Source organism: Panthera tigris, chromosome D3 (genome assembly GCF_018350195.1).
Source record: "Panthera tigris isolate Pti1 chromosome D3, P.tigris_Pti1_mat1.1, whole genome shotgun sequence".
Lineage (NCBI taxonomy): Eukaryota > Metazoa > Chordata > Mammalia > Carnivora > Felidae > Panthera > Panthera tigris.
The window spans coordinates 73,592,097-73,610,172 of record NC_056671.1 but is presented as its reverse complement, the minus strand read 5'-3'; the positions used below and the strand labels follow the sequence as shown (position 1 = coordinate 73,610,172).

The window sequence follows — 18,076 nt, the reverse complement described above, 5'->3', positions numbered from 1 at the left end:
GCTTCAGAAAGGAGGATTCCTTCTTCCAGCTTCCTCTTAAGGGCCCTCTTTTTTTAAAAAAAATATTTTTATATTTACTTTGAGAGAGAAAGAGAGCATGAGCTGGGGAAGGGCAGAGAGAGGGGGAGAGAGAGAACCCCAAGCAGGCTCTGTGTTGCCAGCTCAGAGCCCGACCTGGGGCTTGAACTCACAAACCAGGAGCTCATGATCCGAACTGAAATCAAGAGGTGGATGCTTAACTGACTGAGCCACCCAGGTGCCCCAAGGTCCTCTTATTTTAAATATATGTAGGTGTCTTAAACCTCAAGGAAGTCAGAAAATCAGAGGTGACAGGCCCAGTTTTATTTGTTTTTTTTTTATTTAAAAAAAAATTTTTTTTAACGTTTATTTTATTTTTGAGACAGAGAGAGACAGAGCATGAATGGGGGAGGGTCAGAGAGAGGGAGACACAGAATCTGAGACAGGCTCCAGGCTCTGAGCAGTCAGCACAGAGCCCGACGCGGGGCTCAAACTCACACACCGCGAGATCGTGACCTGAGCCGAAGTCGGATGCTTAACCGACTGAGCCACCCAGGCGCCCCCAGTTTTATTTGTTTTAATGAAATGTGATTCGTTGTCAACATTCAAAGAGCAAGATTATATATATATATATATATATATATATATACACACACACACATATATATATAATTTCTACATTATATATAATTTCTATATATAATATATATTATATATAAAATTTGTGTGTATATATATGTAAATATGTATATGTATATTTCCGACTCTAACTTCTCTGGAAAAATTGGAAAGTCTGGCCATGCCGGACCCACATTTCAGCCCAGTCACTTCTGGCTGGAGCTCAGCAGATGTTACCCTCTTTGGACAAGGCATGTGTGTTCTGTCATCTTGCTGTGGCCCATCCTGTCTTTTTTCCTCTGGACATCACAAAACTCTGTTATGGCTGGGGACAGCTGGCTCGGGGGACAGCAGGGATGAGTCCTTGCTGTGAATTTGTGCTTCCTTCCAACTCTGCTTCCTCTTTCCCGTCTTCACATTATTTCCCACATAGCTTTATAATTATCAAATTCAATCTAAAACTGTTCGTGTTGAAGAATAAACCTGGCTAACATTTACATTAACTGGGTATTAGTAGCGTTAGCCAGAAATGGCTGCTTATGTCGAATTTGGCACAATAAACCAGAAATCTGCAACACTGGTATTGCTTAATTAGAATCACGACAGACCCGTGCCTATTAATACTTTGAGCTTGTGGTTGATGCTTTCCTAACACTAATTAATAAGTCAATATTTCCTTTTAAATTACATTTTCTCAGCCAGGTCTCTAGTGACAGAATTGGACTGTGACTGATGCCATAAAAGAAAAGAATTAATTTTTATTAGCACTTCACAGTTTGCAAAGCTTGCAAAGTTCCTCTGTGTGAGTATTGCACTTGGTGTTAGCTGCCTGTCATCAACAACTTGGCTTTGGCAATGATGTGTGTTGGAACCTCAGCAGCAGCAAAAAGAAATAGGCAGGAATTGAGGAACGATTGTTTCTAATACTGTTCTGGAAGAGGGGAAGCAGAAGAACATATGTCCCAAAGAGGGGATGAGTAGTAAAATGCAGCTCAATCCACGGTGATTGAAAGTGTCAAAGGCAGTAGATGGGTTTCAGCCATGGTGATGCTCATAGGTGAATGGAATTTAGCGTCCTCCCTAGAGAGATGTTCATCTGGTTTGAAGCGGGATTCACAGGGGGTGAAAGTGGACAGAGACACGGAAAGCTAGGAAGATTGTCAGACTTCCAACCAAATGGTCTTCTGGGGGCTAAAAAGAAAGGCTCTCTTCCAAGTGTAGAACTGGAAAAGTTTAGGTATTCAGTAAATATTTGTTACAAGAGCAGATTCATAGATGTAGCCTTGCTACTTACCAGCTGTGTGATTTGGGGAAAGTCATTTAAATTCGTAGGCAGCGTTTGGTCAGGAAAACAAAAGCCAACTTAGGTACTTCAAAAAAGTTTCATACGGGGAATTAGAGGCTGGGAAAACAAATATCAGTAAATACCGGGGTTGTGGAGAAGCTGACTCCAGCTGACTCATCTGAAGGGGGTGGGGAGATTCTTTGGAAGCCGCCTGGAAGCCACAGGCAGAACCTCCCACCTGCAGCCTGCAGCCTGCGCCTTGGCTGGGTTGCAGCCGTAGGACAAGGCTTCTTCTTTTTCATCTTCAGACCCCGCACAAAGGCCTGTCCTGCGTAGAATCTAGTGTGGGACCTGTTGGCTCAGAACACTGGGAAACTGGGTTTTTACTTTGTGAACCTGGCTACGGGGTGGAGGGGGGGGACCTTAGAAAAGCAGAGACTATTCTATCAAAAAATAGTATCTGGTACACCTCTCTGGGCTTTAGTTTCTTCATCTGTAAAATGGGAATGAGGCTCCCAAAGGAGTAAAATGGTTGCAGAGATTTTTTATTTGTGCTTAGAACAAAGTAGGTTCTCAGTTATTGATAACCTCTACTCTGGAGCCTAGAGCACTGAGGAAAAAAACAAAATAATGTCCCTAAGAACCACATGGCCTTGCCTGAAGAGGCTAAGCACACAGATTCTGGAGTCAGGAGCCTGGGTTTCAATCCTGGCCTTATTACTTAATAGCCAGGACCAGTTATGTTTCAGTTTTATCAGGTATAACATGGGTACAATACAGATACCTCCCTCTTAGTGTTGTTGTATAAATTAAGGAGTTCATATATGTAAGTAAAGTGCTTAGCTACTTTCCTTGAATTCTCACTACTTGTTTTCCTAAAACTTTTTTTTTAATTTTGAAATAATTTTAGACTTAAAAAGGAGTTGCAGATATGTTATAGAGACTTCCTATGGGTCTTCCTTTCAGTTGCCCCTAATGACATCCTGCACAACCATTGGCGCAGTGATTCAACCTGAGACAGTAGTTTTGGAACAGCACTATGAACTCACAACAGACTTCACTGGAATTTCACCCATGTCCTTTGTATCCCGCCCACCCCCAAGATCTAATCAAAAGACCCTATTATGTTTATTTCTCATGTCTCCTTAATTTTCTCCAATCTGTGATGGTTCCTTAATCTTTTGCTTTTCATAGCCTTGATCTTTTTCAAGAGAACTGGTCAAGTATTTTGGAGAAAGTCCCTCAATTAGGGTTTGTCTGATTTTTTTCTTGTGAACAGATTCGAGTTATGTATTTGAGGAAAGAATATGGCAGAGGTGACACGCCTTTCTCCGTGTATCCTACCAGGGGTGCGTGTGTCACTATGTCTTGCTACTGGTGAAGGTGCCGTTGATCACATAGGTGAGGTGGTATCTGCTCGGTTTCTCCACCTTAAGCCATCATTTTCCCTTTGTGTGTAACAAATGGCTTGGGGGAGGTACTTGGAGACTATGCCAGAATTCTGGTTCTCCTTAAACAGTTGCATGCTGGTATTAGCATTATTACTGTGGCGTTCTGAGAACGATCATTCTTTCTACATTATTAATCAGAATTTTCTTATAAGAAAGAGTTGTCCCTTCTTTCCCTTGTGTTGGTTTATTCAACCATTGATTTCTATCGATATGGACTCATGGATATTTCTTTTAGATTTTGGGTTATAATACAATATTATTGTTTTTTACTTGTTCAAATTGTTCTGGCTGTGGCCATTGGAGCTCCTTGACTTGACTCTTGAGTCCTTCCAACATGCCCTCATCCTTTCTGAGCACTTCTTTGCCTTCTGACACCACTGGATATTCCAGGTGCATCTAAGACTGTCCCTGCCCCAGGCCTGGAAACAGCCGTTTCTCCAAGGGGTTCTAGTTTCTTTTATTATAGAACGGTGTTTAGAAATCAAGATCCGAAAGGGCGGTGGTTGGTTTTAATATATCTTTATAGTTTTTTTCCTTGGATTTCAACATTTTTCTCTCCCTTGGTCATTTTGGTTTATCTGACATGCACATGAGCTTACACGAGACACAGAGCTGCACACAGGCCTTCTAGTCTGGAGGAGAGTCAGACACACATGCAACTAATGCCCAAACAAGAAGTGAATGTTGCACATAATCTGAGCTGTAGGAGAAGCATCCTTTAGAGATGGGAAGAGGAATCAGGGAAGGCTTCATTGGGTGGGGGTCGGGGGGAGAGATCTCTGCAGAGATGCTTGAGGAAGGATCACTTTCCTTGGGTAGAAGTTTGGGGGACAGTGTGTCCTGGGATCCAGGTGCACAGACTGTCTGCAGGGCAGAGCCCTGAGGCCCGCACACCTGGAGGTGGTTGGGGTAAGAGCGAGAGGGCTGGCAATTCAACCCAGGTCCTGGAAGTCTGGCTCATCCTTGCTGAGAATGCCAAGAAGGCGAGGTGCCGACCACCTCTGACGCAGACCCCCCGGGCAACTCGAAGCGTTTGCAATGTGCATTCTTGAGGTATGGGGTCAGAGCAGGCTTGTGGCTGCTTGCCATACAAGAGGTGAATCCTCCAATCTCTGTTCCTGTCCTCTACTGTGGCCCACTGCCCGTGCGGCCATCCACAGTGGGCCCTTGCACTACCGTGTGGGACATGGGGTGCATGGGGTATCTGTGAGAACAGGAACACATGGAACAGGAACAGGAACAGGAACAGGAACAGGAACAGGAACTGCTTTTGCCAGAAATGATAAAGTCCTTTGTCTCTGTCCCTGGGGACTTGATTCTTCTACCAACAGCCATGAAATGATAACAAGTACTTATAAGCTTAGAATGGGGTAAAATCCCAGACCCTGCCCGGTTCTTGATAAGAAAGGGAGCTCAAGTTGAGAAGACAGGTTGCGTTGAGAAAGCAGGAAGGCTCTGGAACCTGTTTGGCTCTCAGGTGTGCTCTGAGTGGAGAATTGCACTCCTGTGGTTCCTCTCTTCCCTTTTCTCCAAATGACCACTTTTGTTCACGGCTCAGGTAGGCTGGCACACATTCATTATGTGTAGTTTTTTATGAAGCGTCTTATACCTGAAGATTTTATTGCTCTTTCCACATCTCTGTAGTGTTTGTGGGTTGAGGACAACAACTGGCAAGAAGGTTCTGTGTCAGTCAAATCTTCGTTACTAATTTTAGGTTGAATAAAACTGAGGGCATGACACAGGGCATGGGTGCCCACCAACTGGATGCAGCTCGAAGAATCAGAAGCAACTTTGCTGATGCAAGAAGTTGGCACCATAAAGCCCCGAGAGCACGGTGAGTCACCGAGAGGTCCACAGGTCAAACAAGGCGGCCAGGAAGTGTGACATTTAAAGCCAGGAACAGGTCAGAGGCCGGGCATAAAGATAAGAACCAGGACACAAATGCCAGGTTATAAGGCTAGATGCAAATCCCAGAGCTGCGTAACCCTGGAGAGCCAGGAGACCCGAAAGGGCAAGACAGGTTCAGGGCAGGGTGAGCAGGGCTTGGGGGGGACCTTGGTAGCAGAGGTGAGTGCCCAGCCAGCAGGAGGGTAGATGCTGTGTTTTTTCCCCAGGCAGAGCCAGTCCCCACGTGCGACTTGAGCAGGGCTACAAATGGCGGCAAGTTGGGAGTGAGGAGACGGAGCCCGCATTTTGCAAGTTAGTCCTGGGTTAACTCACGCAAGCAAAGACAAGATAGAAAAGATGCTTTGAGGATGACATCTTATTTTTGAGATGCTATAATAGATTTTCCTAGAGGAGAATAAAAATATAGTGCGTCTTTCTTAGTGTGTCCTTATTAAACCCTGGGTCTACTGACATTTATACTTTTCAGCAAATGCATTTGCCAGCAGATCAGATCCTGATGATCTTTAAAAAAAAAAAGATGCTATTGTTGAGAACAGTGTTGTTCAACATCATAGCACTCGATACCAATTACATCCTCCAGATACACATGATAGTCTCTCTGAAATGTGAATCAGGCAATGGAATTAAAGATATGTTTATAATTCAAAATGTGAGATAATGGTTTCAGGGAAGCTGACAATGTAGAAATCCGCTTCTAAAAAAGGTGCAGTCTCGAAATAGACACATGCTCCCTCTGTCCCCTCTGTCCTGGCACACATAACCCAAAATTTGGACCGTCACATTTGTAGCTCATTTGCATATGTAAGTGCCAGTTGGCAGTATTTTGAACACTTCAGCAGCTCTCCGTGCATCCGTTTTGAGTTGGGACTGCTACTGAAGCCCTGTTTCAATGTGTTTTGTTTTTCCTGCCATTTCAAAATGAAGTCATGAGCATGGGACCTCTTCCAAGAAGGTCCCGAAAGTAACTTTCTTCCACCCTCTTCCTGTCCTATGTCTCATATCATTCCATATCTCCGTCAAACTCTCGCTAAAGGTCTTGTGGCCACTTCGGTGAATTCCAAAATGTCCAACAGTGATTTGGGGCAACGTTTGGGAATTCACCCAAGGAAGATGAGTCTCAGGTGGCTCTGAACATTTTTGCTCCTGTGAGCATCATGCAGAGATTTTAGAAGAAGGTGAACACGGGCTAGCTGGGGCGAGAAGAAAGGAAGACCATACGCATTGCACTTTCCCTAAACCTCCAGCTTTTCCCCTAATTTTCCAGCTAATTCCTTTGTCCTGAGATAAGTTTCATTTCTTCTCTTCTCTTTCTTTCTTTCTCCCTCCACTGTCTTCAGCTTTCTTTTCTCCTCCAAGAATGCATCCATTAATCGATACACACGTTTGGCTGATTGGCATGTGAGCACTGTTGGTTTGCCACCAGAAACAGTCACAACTATGTAGCCTTTGCACAGGATAATTAAAGGACAGGATGATTTTTCAGCTTCATGTTTACTTTAAATTTTTCTTTTCTTTTCTTTGTAAAGCTTCATACCCTAACAGTTACAAATGGGAATACAGGGAGACGCCACTCACCCCTGTTTCCAAAGCCACCACTTCCTCCCTCCTTCCCTGGAGGGAATCATCGGTTTTCTATCATTTCATACAGATATTTTATCCGTATGTAAGTGTTACAACGGAAGGTTAGCATGAGGCACCAAGAAACAACACTGGCTGCATTCAAAAGGAGGTGCCGGATAGTATGTCAGTACGTGAAGCTCGGTGCCTTGTTCTAAGCAACAATTCTATTCGTGCTTTAATAAAAGGTGCTTTGTGCTTTGAAAGTCAGAAAATGTGAAGACCAAAGGCAATTTCAGGATGCAGGGAGGGGAGATATGATACTGACTCTAGGGGCTAGAGAACCTTTATTGTAGTCTCTGATTATTTTATCCAGATAAAATAAGAGGGAGATGGAGATTAAGGGCAACTGGCTAAAGTGCTTCTTCTTGAATTATTGTCCTGCTACTAATACCAAAAGGCAGGCAGGAAACCCAAATCTGGCTATGAAGAGTCAGATCAATGAATAGGCCTCTGAGCATTAATGTGCATAAATGTGTCTGCGATTCACCCTGAGGAGTCTTGATAGAATGAAATTGCTAATTTAGTTGGTCCTGAGTATAGCCAGAGAGTCTGACTTTCTAACAAGGCGCTAGGTGCTGTTGGTGCTCCTGGTCCTTGGACCATCCTTTAAGTACCTAGGACCTAAACAGAACCCCACGTCCAAAGACTCTGTTTCCATGAGTTTAAGATAGAGCTGAGATCTCTGCCTTTTGATTTCCTTCCCCACCTGGAAAGGTAATTCTGATATAAGGCGACCTCAGAACATACTTTGGTAAACCTAGCTCCCATATCAGGGATTTTCTTGGCCTCGTGTGAATAGAGAGGACATGATCTTAGAGGAGAATAGAAAAGGCACGGAGAGGGGTAGGATAGAGCTGTGGGAGGATGTCCATCGACATGGGGGTGGGGGTTGAATCAAGTGTATAGTCTGCAACTGAAATGTACATTTGCTTGTCACTAGTGAGAAGACTTTTTTGGAAGCAGGATCATGGGCATTTACTTCATTGGGCTTTGAGATAGTAGCCCCAGAGAACGTCACTCAATACATTATTCCTTGAATAATCCTCAACTAATTCCTCAACTAATCCTCAACTAATTCCAATGAATCCCGAGGGAGTTCTGGTCCCAGTGTGCAGAGTTCTATGGGCTTCCTGGCATAATCCCATCCCAGGCCACTTGAGATGCCCTCACTAAGGCTGAGTTTTTTCCTATGGTCAGATTTGGCTTTCAGATGTAGAAGCACAAATGCTTAAAGAGAAATGATTTTAACACAGTCCGGACCTCTACTCGGGCTTTCAGTAGACACTGGTTCAGAATCGACCTGGCCTTTGCAAAATGAGTAAGTCATGTATGTCTCTATTTTCTGGAAAACTGGGCTTTTTCTGTAAACTCAGGCCCCTCTGAGAAGGCTTCCCAAGACATTTCCCCACTGGCAGCCATGGACACAATGCAGATGTTGGGACTCTGTGAGGCACTGGGTCAAGCGTCCACTGGGCGTGAGGGGAGGATGGACGAGGCTATAGATGGCGAATTTGGGCAGGCATCTCTGCCTTCTGGGTACTGAGACCCCTGCCTTAGGGTCTCTGTGTAGAAGTGGCTGCTCGTTTCTCATCATGACTTGCCAAGCCCCAGCTGAATAGGGCAAGGGAAGTAGCCTGGGTTGAATTCTTTGCTGCTTTGTGCCCCCTTGTGTTCAGCATGCTGCTTTTAATCATAACAACTTGACCACACACAAACCCCCTATGCAGACAAGGAGGGATGAAGTTCTCCATAATTGTGCACCTGCCTTTGCTAATGTAGGAAGTGAAAATAACACAAATGCGCTCCAGCCCACGCAGCACAGAAACACCAGCCAAAAAAATCCCCTCACAAAATGCCACCGAGACTCCCATTCAGCCCACACCCTCACACAGGCACAGCAGCTGAGCACCTGGCATGTGGGACATCACACTGCACACCTCACAAACCGCCTTGCTCAGGACAAGAGCAGGAAGACTGAGGCATCGACACCCAGCACATAGTCCTTCGAGTTTGCCTACTTTATTTAAATCTTACAGCATCTCTTTGGAGAGGTAGTCAAGGCATTAGTACTTTCCATTATAGTCAAGAATATATAGTCCAGCTGTGGCTTGAGTTGTGTGCCTATCCCCCAAATTCGTATGTTGAAGTTCTATCACGTAGTACCTCAGAATGTGACTTTACTTGGCAATAAAGTCATTGTAGATGTGATTAGTTAAGATGAGGTTATTAGGGGCGCCTGGGTGGCTCAGTCGGTTGAGCGTCCGACTTCAGCTCAGGTCATGATCTTGCAGTTGATGAGTTCGAGCCCTGCGTTGGGCTCTGTGCTGACAGTTCAGAGCCTGGAGCCTGCTTTAGATTCTGTGTCTCCCTCTCTCTGCCTCTCCCCTGCTCATGCTCTGTCTCTCTCTGTCTCAAAAATAAAGGTAAACATTTTAAAAATTAAAAAAAAGATGAGGTTATTTGAAGGGGTCTCAATTCAATATGCCTAGTGTCCGTACAGAAAGGAGAAATTTGGACATAGACATGCATGTGAGGGGGATGCCATGTGAGGACGGAGGCAGAGATCATGGTACTCAGCAACATCAACTTACACACAATCTTCCCTCCCTACTCCCAGAGCACCCTTAACCCCACTTTTGGCACTTATCCCCAGACTGCATACATTTCTGTGCTGGTTACAATCACTGTGTAGCAAACTATCCCCAAACACAGAAGCTTAATATAGCATGCATTTTATTATATCTCCTGGATTCTATAGTTCAGGAATTCAAGCAGGGCTTACCTGAGGGATTCTTTTGTTCCTTTTGGCATTTACCAAGGTCCGTAAGTGGTTCTCGCTGGCAGAAGGCCTGGTCTGGAGGAACCAGAACAACCATATGTATCTGGCGTTTTGGTGGCTTGACTGGAAAGTGGGGCTCAGCTGGGAGTGATAGTTGAAGTCCTTTCATGTAGCATCTGCAGCACGATGGCTGCCTGTTACTCAGACTTGCATGGACACTGGCTTCCCTCAGAATAAGTGTCCCATGAGAATGAGGTAGAAGTTTCACGGTCTTTTAGGACCTGACCTTGAAAGTATCATTTCCATCATAGTCCAAATGGTCAAAGCAACCACAGAGGTCTACCTAGATTCCAGGGGAGGCTTCAAAGACCTCAGCTCTTGACGTGAGGTTAATCAAATAACGTGTGGCCAAAAACCCAGCAACTAACACTCTACCTTTCCGCCTCTTGAGTGATAGAGAAAATAAGGAAAATCTCAACTTTTTGCCACCCTCTACTCCTGTGTTTCTAGGGCTCAGACAGAGATGGCAGGTGTGAGGTATCCCCTGAGAAACACTCACAACCGCCTATTTGCCTGTTCTAAGGTTGAAACCACGTTCATAGAGATCAAAGTCCTGGCCCATGCAGTGTCCAGCTCCATGCCAGGAACCTCTCAGGAGGCCTAAATGGAGATGAGAAGGGGTCGACAGGACCCCTTTACAAGTCAGCAAGCTGGCAGATGTTTTTTGTCTTAGCCGTCATCTTCATGCTTCAGCAATTAGCAGCCTCCCAAAGATGCTCACCTTCAGTATCTCCTAAAGGCAGCCCTGAAGGAAGCCCTTACCTGCTGTATTTGCTGCCTACACGAGACTCAATGACAGGCTGAGTAGTCTGGAAGAACAAAAATTCTGGAAGAATTGGTGCCCTTCAGAGCACACTTCTCCTAAAGCATCAGCTCTATGAACAAAAGGCGTGAGAAAAGGGAGCTGTATTTTCTGTTTGCTCTTTTGGCCCTTCCATTTGCTATTCCCATCTCTCTCTTCTCCTAACCTCCTCCACCTTGCTTAGTCCCCAGGCTGTGTGGATTACCTGTGAAAGTGACTCTACTTGCATAAGTTTAAGTTTAATGAGGCCTGTTATACCCAAAGCATTCTGCCACTTACTTAACCCTATAATACAAGGTACAGTAGACAAACAGATCACATGCAATTGTTACTTAACCCCAATATCATAATTGTGTGTGTGTGTGTGTGTGTGTGTGTGTGCATATGCTCCTATGAGCATGAATGAGTGAGAGAAAGAAAGGAAGAAAGAGAGAGAGAGAGAGAGAGTCTTAAGTCATCACCTAGCAGGTCAGTTCCTTGAAGATAGGAACTATATGACGTTTAATTTTGCCTTCACAAAAATCCATAGTAATGTGGCAGAAAGTAGGTCCTCACCTTATATTTGTAGGAAAACAGAAGAAGGAAGTGAAGGATTGGTCAAGCCAGCCTGAATTTTACATCCCTTGCAGGATTCCTAGTAGAGTCCTGTGAATACGCTTGTGTACATATGGTGGAATATGGCACAGGAGTGAAAAAGACAGAAGTTGAAGCTGGGAATCTTGAACTATAAAGAGACTGACCAGAAGTGAGTGGGTTGGGGGTTAGGTCGCCTATGTGAGCTTTGGCCATAAGTGATAGGAACAGGAAGGGGAATGAGTTCAACTGGCCATTTCCAGCATGGAGAGATTTATCAGGTGCTCAAGCTCATGTGCTATTTAAGGAGATGCAGGGAGAGACTGTCCATTTTGGGCTTCCCATGGGGGAAAATTTTGTTTTTTCTGCATTATTCAAAACTCACCAGCCACGTGTCCTCACAAGCCTGCATTCCAGCTGTCCACAAGGTATCTCTGTTCTCTCACCTCACCGCCATCTGCCTGGGCCTTCAGCTGCAATGTTCTACTGTGACTGTTCTCAAAAGTGCACTGATCAATTGGAAGTCGAAAATGGGATAAGTTTTCCTAGTTTTGATTCTTCTAGACTCCATCATTCAACAGCACCCCATCTATATTTTTTTGAAAAAAAAAAACTATTTGATTATGTAAATTACAGCTGCTCATTTTCAGTTGAAAAGCCCATTACTCCAGGGTAGTCAGCTAAGTAACGTCAGAACATCATCGTTTTAGGAAGATGGATGTTAAGGTGGTGGCAAGGCTGGGTGGGGTAGTAGACTGAGCTGGGAAAATAGTCAGGAGGCCTTGGTAATAATTCAGTTGGGAGGTGCTAACAGCCAATATCAAGTGGACACAAAAGGCGTTTTGAGGAAGAATGGACAGTTTTAATGAAGAAGAAAAAATGTATGTTGACTGACTAGATAAAGGAAAAGAATCTGAGATGGTTTCTAAGGTTTTGAGCAGCATGATTATGATATTACAGCTGACAGAAACTGAGAAGTCTGAAAGGGAATTTGGTTTGGGGGAAAAGATAAGGGTTTGTTTTTGCATATGTTAGATTAAAGGTGTTCCGGATAAGAACTATTACACGTGGACTCCGGGTTGGTGGAACACACGAAACTTGAGCTTCCCTCCCCTCCTTCTGTATCCAAGGAGGAGCCCGGATATGGTCAAAATCATAAGCAGACTCAGGCATTTGGCGTAAGCATTCTAAGGGAGGAGTGAGGTGGTTAGTGCTCTCTCTTCTGCATGCAAGGACCGTTTCCTCTTTGAATCGTCTCTGTCTTGGAACTGTCTCTCATGCAGCTGGTGTGGTGAGGCAGGCGTTGGAACTTTCCCTGCTATGGAGGCATTCCATTCTATCTTTAAACCCTTCCCACTTTAGAAACCCAGAGAGGAACCAGGGCAGGGCCTTCCAGAAAGTGGGGAAGGTGGGGGGAGTCTCACCCTGGCTTTTTTTTTCCCCTCCCAGGCCTTAAATGGACAAAATTAATCTTTATATTTGACATATGGTCCAGAGGTGGGAGGCTAGGTGGGTGTCTGAGTTCAAACTTCCAGCTGTACATAATGCCCCTTTGCCTGGGGAGGCCATGGGAGGGTCAGTCCACAATGGCAGGGGGAAGGATGGTAGTCAAAGACTTGAACCTGGACTTTTTTATGACCAATGTATAATTCTGCTGGTGCATAAGAGAGCAGAAAGGTGGGGATACAAAACTGCAAGTTACTCATGTTTAGAGGATAATCCAATACATAAGTGTTAATGGAATAAAGCAAAATATATTGAAATAGGGTACACAAATGCAGAAGCATTGTACAAGCCCGCAATTCCGCTACTAGAGTTACCTGACCACGATGGACATGTAGGCTCACAGAGGATGTCTATAAGATTGTTTTTAACAGGCCCATACGTGACAGTGAGAAGTGGAAGCAACCCAAGAGCTGACCAATGGTGGACGGATTAATGAATCATGGCTTATTGTTCAAGAGGATACTAGTAGGCAGAGAGCATTGGTAGGCGATAACTCCAAACAGCATGGCTGAATCTCGCTGGGGTAACACTGAGTAGATGAGATCAGACTCAAAGAAGTGCATCCTTGTGTGATTATTTAGGTCAAAGACAGGCCAGGTTATGTATACTGTTAGAAGTCAGCAAAGTGGTTGCCTTTGGAATGGGGACACAAGGGGCTTCTGGCATCCTGGGTTTTCTTTCATTTCTTGATCTAGGTGCTTGCTCTGTAAGTGTGTTCACTTTAACATGTTTTGAGCTGAATGCTTATGATTCAAATGTGTATATATGCTATACTGAGATAAAATTTGTAAAAAGAAAGCAAGTCAGAGGGCAGATCTTTGGGCAAAGTTCTCTTTTAGAAGCTAATTATAGGAAGGTGTACTAGAGACATCATTATTAAAGTAGCAGAATTGCTTCATTCAGTTCCACGAAGGCTAAGAGGAAGCCTTGAGAAATAGGTAGCTACACAAAAATGTTTAACTTACTAAGTCCAAACACAGGATTAATGAGATCAAAAGTGAGGCACCAGTCTGGAAAATACATTTACAGTGATAAGGAATTGGATCACGCGATTTTGCGGGCTAAGTTCAGATCGAAGAGAGCTGATGTTATGGTTTCAGTCTGAGTCTGAGGCTAAAGGTGGAAGACAGATGTCCCACCCCAAAGAAAGTGAAGCAGAGAGAAGGAATTCTTGCTACTTGGCCTTTTCTTCTACTCTGGCTTCGATGAACAGGATGAGTCCCATCCACATCAGGAAGGGCAATCTGCTCTACCCAGACAACTGATTCAATCTCATCCAGAAACACCCTCATAGACATACTCAGAAATAATGTCTAACTAAACATTTGGGCACCCCAAGGCCCAGTCAAGTTGACACATAATATTAATCATCACAGCTATGTCTAAATATAAACGAGCAAAAGACATGAATGGGGGATATGAATAGCCGACATGGCAGATGCCATTGCAACCCTCGTGCACATTTGATGCCATTCAAATTCATGGCAAGTCAACAGAGTCGGAAATAGAATTTTTTCCAATGTCAGGGATAAGGAATTCAGGGTTAGAGGTATTAACGAACTTGGCCAAAGTTTGAATGTTCGAAGGGGCAGAGTTTCTTAGAAAGATAAACTAAGCACAGAAAAAGAAATCTGAAACTTGAGCTCGGAAACCATAGGCTCACAGGTGAGATGATTCAGGAATATAAAGCCATGGGTGGACACAGGCTTTCGACCAGATTTTGGAATCTGAGAATTGGGAATGGAGGAAAGCTTAAGGCAACTTGAGGGCGCAGGTGTCCAGAGAAGCAAGTCTTTGGAAGTTGAGAACAAGCATAAGTAAATAAAATGTCAGGTGACTTTGCAGCAGGGACCCTACCTTGGAGCTTCCTCTGCTAAGAGAAAACAGGAGCTGACAAAAGTTGCACCTGTGATGGATGTAATGCATCAGGGAAACGGTTCACCTCTGGAAGTGGAGGGAAGAGAGGGGCAATGAGGCTGCTGGCCGAACATCCTTTGCTGTCTGAGTCAGCCAGTCCCTGGATTAGTGCAATAGTGCCTTGTATTCTGCAGAGGACTCTCTCTTTCAGCTTAACATCACTGCTGCCAGCAGGTAATGCAGAGACAGCTCCAAGATCAAGAGTAATGATGACATAAATGGAGCAGATGTGACTCCTTGGGGCCACAATTGGCCCTCAAGTCTTTGGAAGGACAGGTTCGGCGATCTCAGCAGCCTCAAGGTAATGAAGGACCCATTGAACAGTGGGGATGGTGGCCATTTGAAGTTTACTCTGGCAAAGGCAGTGCACAGTGGGGCCCATGTCAGCTCAGTCTGCCCAGTCTGCTATTCTATTTCTTAAGGCACTACTAGGCTTACACAAGTTTGGGGGCCATTGGCCTACGGCAGTGTCACGGCCAGAGTCAAGGTCAAAGACAGTGTGAATAAGTTGGGTTACACTGGCATAATATTAATACGTGCATTAGACTCTTATAGCTCCTAAAACATACCCATGTACACTTTTGGGTTTTTTTTTTGCTTTTCATCATTTATAAGTTTTCATGTAATAAGCAATGTAGTTTCTGTAAGAACATGTGAAAAGCCACAAAAATGGAATTGAATTCAGTTGGTCAAAACTTTTTCCTCTCCGTGCCATCACTCCACTGGATTGCAATATGCTTAAGCCAGGGGCCGTGTCTTTTGCACTTTGGCATCTCAGCACCTAATGCAATGCCTGGGCTCATGAATAAGCCATTCACGACACAGGGTGTGTACTAAGTTTGGTTGGCTCAGTGGGTTATAGTCCACCTGGCTGACTGTCATGCCAGGCCACCCCAGAGTGGGACTGCACAACTGTCACCTGAATGGCTGTCTTGATCCTGTGGAAAAGCCCGAGATGATGTTGATACTTTTGTAAACATCACTGCTCATTGGGCCCTTCCTAACCAGGTCTTTTAGTGTGTAAATTTGTCTTACAGTCTTCAGACAATCTACCTCTCGTTAAATTTAGATAGAAAATGGTATACCTTTAATTAGAAATCCTTAGTTCGTCTTAGGACTCAGAGTTATCTCTGGTAAGACAGAATGTATTATTTCCATCAAGTAGCAGGTAGATATTAATATAAATATTCTAAAACGGTAGCTCAGGGGAATTGCAAGAGAAAAGAAATCACTGTCGTTTGTATGGCATAGACATACGTGGGGAATACACATATTTTACATGTATTTATGCATATCATTTGTGTCGAAATTGCTTTGTCTATTGCAAGCATGTACCACAGGTATTTAGTTTGAGCTACTTTTTTACACTTTTTACTCTTGGGAGAGTTAATTACAAACAATTTAATTAAGATCTCTTACTCATTAATGTTCTCATAGCTTAGCAAGTTTAGGTTAGCTCAGCAGGTTGCAAAGGTTTAATTTTATCAGTTACCCTGCCATTAACTCATACACCATCAGTACTGAGCTTGTTTTTTATCCTTCTCTGCCCGGGGTACCGGCAGAATTTAAAATATCATTAAAACTAAGAATTCAGGAAAGACTCTGTTAGTTGCCACCTGTCCTGATGAGGCTCAGATTTCCATTTGAATCTTTACAATACAAGATCAAGGATGTCTCAATAACATTCTCTTCAATAAGACCAAACGAATCCCAAACATTTTATTTTGTTATTATAATTAGAGCCATACCATATTGTTTTCATTAGCTTTGTGAGAAATAGAGATTTCAAAGAGAAAAAAAAAACGTGTTCTATAATTTATTAAAAGCACAAACACTAAAGATATGTTTTGACCAAGAGTATCACAAGGAATATACCATCATGGGGGAAACCCAAATCAGGTCTTGAGGAAATGTTTTCCTACTCATTCTTTCTGAGGATGTTATATATTTATACCTCGCTCTCAAGCATTAACTAATGCAGGCTGCCAAGAATGGAATATATAACCTGTGAGATGTAAACTCACTTGTTCAAAGTCAATGCAATTTTTGTATTTTTTAATGTCAACTAACCTGTTTTTCAGGTAAAACTGACTTAGAAAACATGGAGCTATTAACTTCCGGATTTCAATAGCAAATAAAGAACAGTTGGGGCGCCCGGGTGGCTCAGTCGGTTAAGCATCCGACTTCGGCTCAGGTCATGACCTCATGGCCTGTAAATTCGAGTCCACAGCGGTCTCTGTGCTGACAGCTCAGAGCCTGGAGCTGCTTTGTGTTCTGTGTCTCCCTCTCTCTCTGCCCTTTCCCCACTCGTGCTCTCTCTCTCTCTCTCTCTCTCTCTCAAAAGTAAATAAACATAAAAAATTAAAAAAATAAAAGAACAGTTAATGCTGTGCCAGGCTGGTTTTTCAAGACTCTGGCCATGGATCTTATGTTCTCTTAGTAACCATGACGTTTACAAGTAATTGTTGGGCTTGACTCTCCTTTCTGTTCACGGGAAGATGGATGGCAGTCTTGCCACGTTTACCAAAGGGAAAATGGTTATAAAATGACAGGCAGAGTTTAGGTCTTTCTTTGGTTTCAGTTTGACAAAGCTTGAAATAACCTGAGAGCATTTGTTTTGAACTGCAAAGATTCTAATATTCTGAGATTGTATCCAAAAATGATGACGTATGCATAGGAAATAAGATAAATTCAAAACACCTTTGGAAAATTAAATAAAGGAATAGAAATAATATTTCTTTAACAATTTAAAGATTAACAACTCAAAGATCAGTGAAATGCAAATTAGCAAAAATCTTGTCTTGTGAATGGATAAAGGAGGGCAGAAAGGAAAAGCTGAGACAGGAACCGTGGGCCTCTGAAGATAATGCGACCCAGGCTGAGCACAAGATTGAACAAATCAAAATATAGAAAATCTCAGCTGACTCTGAATTTCAGATAAGCAACAAATATTTTTTTAGGTTAGGTTTTCCAATGCAATAGTCGGGATACTTTTATCCTGAGAAAGTATTTATTGTTTTCTGAAATTCAAATTGAAGTTGTCCTATATTTTATCTGGCAACCCTAGACCCAGGGCATTCAGGTGGTAAGTTCGAGGTCACAGAGCTACTTTTGTGGCACATTCACCACTAGAACCTGGGTCTCACAAAATCAAATTCTTTCCATTCTATGACACATTGCTCTACGTAATTGCCCTACGGGCAAACATCTTTAATCAGTGATTTTTTAAAAAATAAAACTATTTTTCTTTCTTTTTCCAGGTGTCTCAGGTCTGATGACAACTTTTTCTATTCCACAAAATGACACTATTAAAGACCTTAAGATAAAATCCACTTTTGGCTCTCCCGCTTCTTCTGTAAAATGGTTATTTTAACGTGGAGTATCAAAATTGTTCTTCACTCTGTGATTTTATAGCCAAGTAATTTGACCGTGTATTAAAACTTAAGGAGGGTTATGACCAGGGAAATTACAATTAGAAATCAGACTTGCGATGTACAACTTTGAATACTCTCATAAAAACCATTTTTCCTCCTCTCTAT

The 18,076-nt window shown here is 43.3% G+C and overlaps 1 long non-coding RNA gene across 3 annotated transcripts in view; it reads left to right on the top strand.

The window, feature by feature from the left end:
* LOC122232669 overlaps positions 1-17,869 on the top strand; it is a 41,996-nt gene extending 24,127 nt beyond the window's left edge. Inside the window, exons 2-4 of one of the 3 annotated variants that reach the window (XR_006210050.1) lie at positions 5,087-5,206; positions 14,712-14,838; positions 17,798-17,869. This is a non-coding gene — a long non-coding RNA (uncharacterized LOC122232669). Of the gene's footprint in view, positions 1-5,086; positions 5,207-5,486; positions 5,639-14,688; positions 14,839-17,797 lie in introns of those variants that run through there. The other 2 variants (XR_006210048.1, XR_006210049.1) reach the window with 2 other exon arrangements.
* Positions 17,870-18,076: the final 207 nt, after the last annotated feature.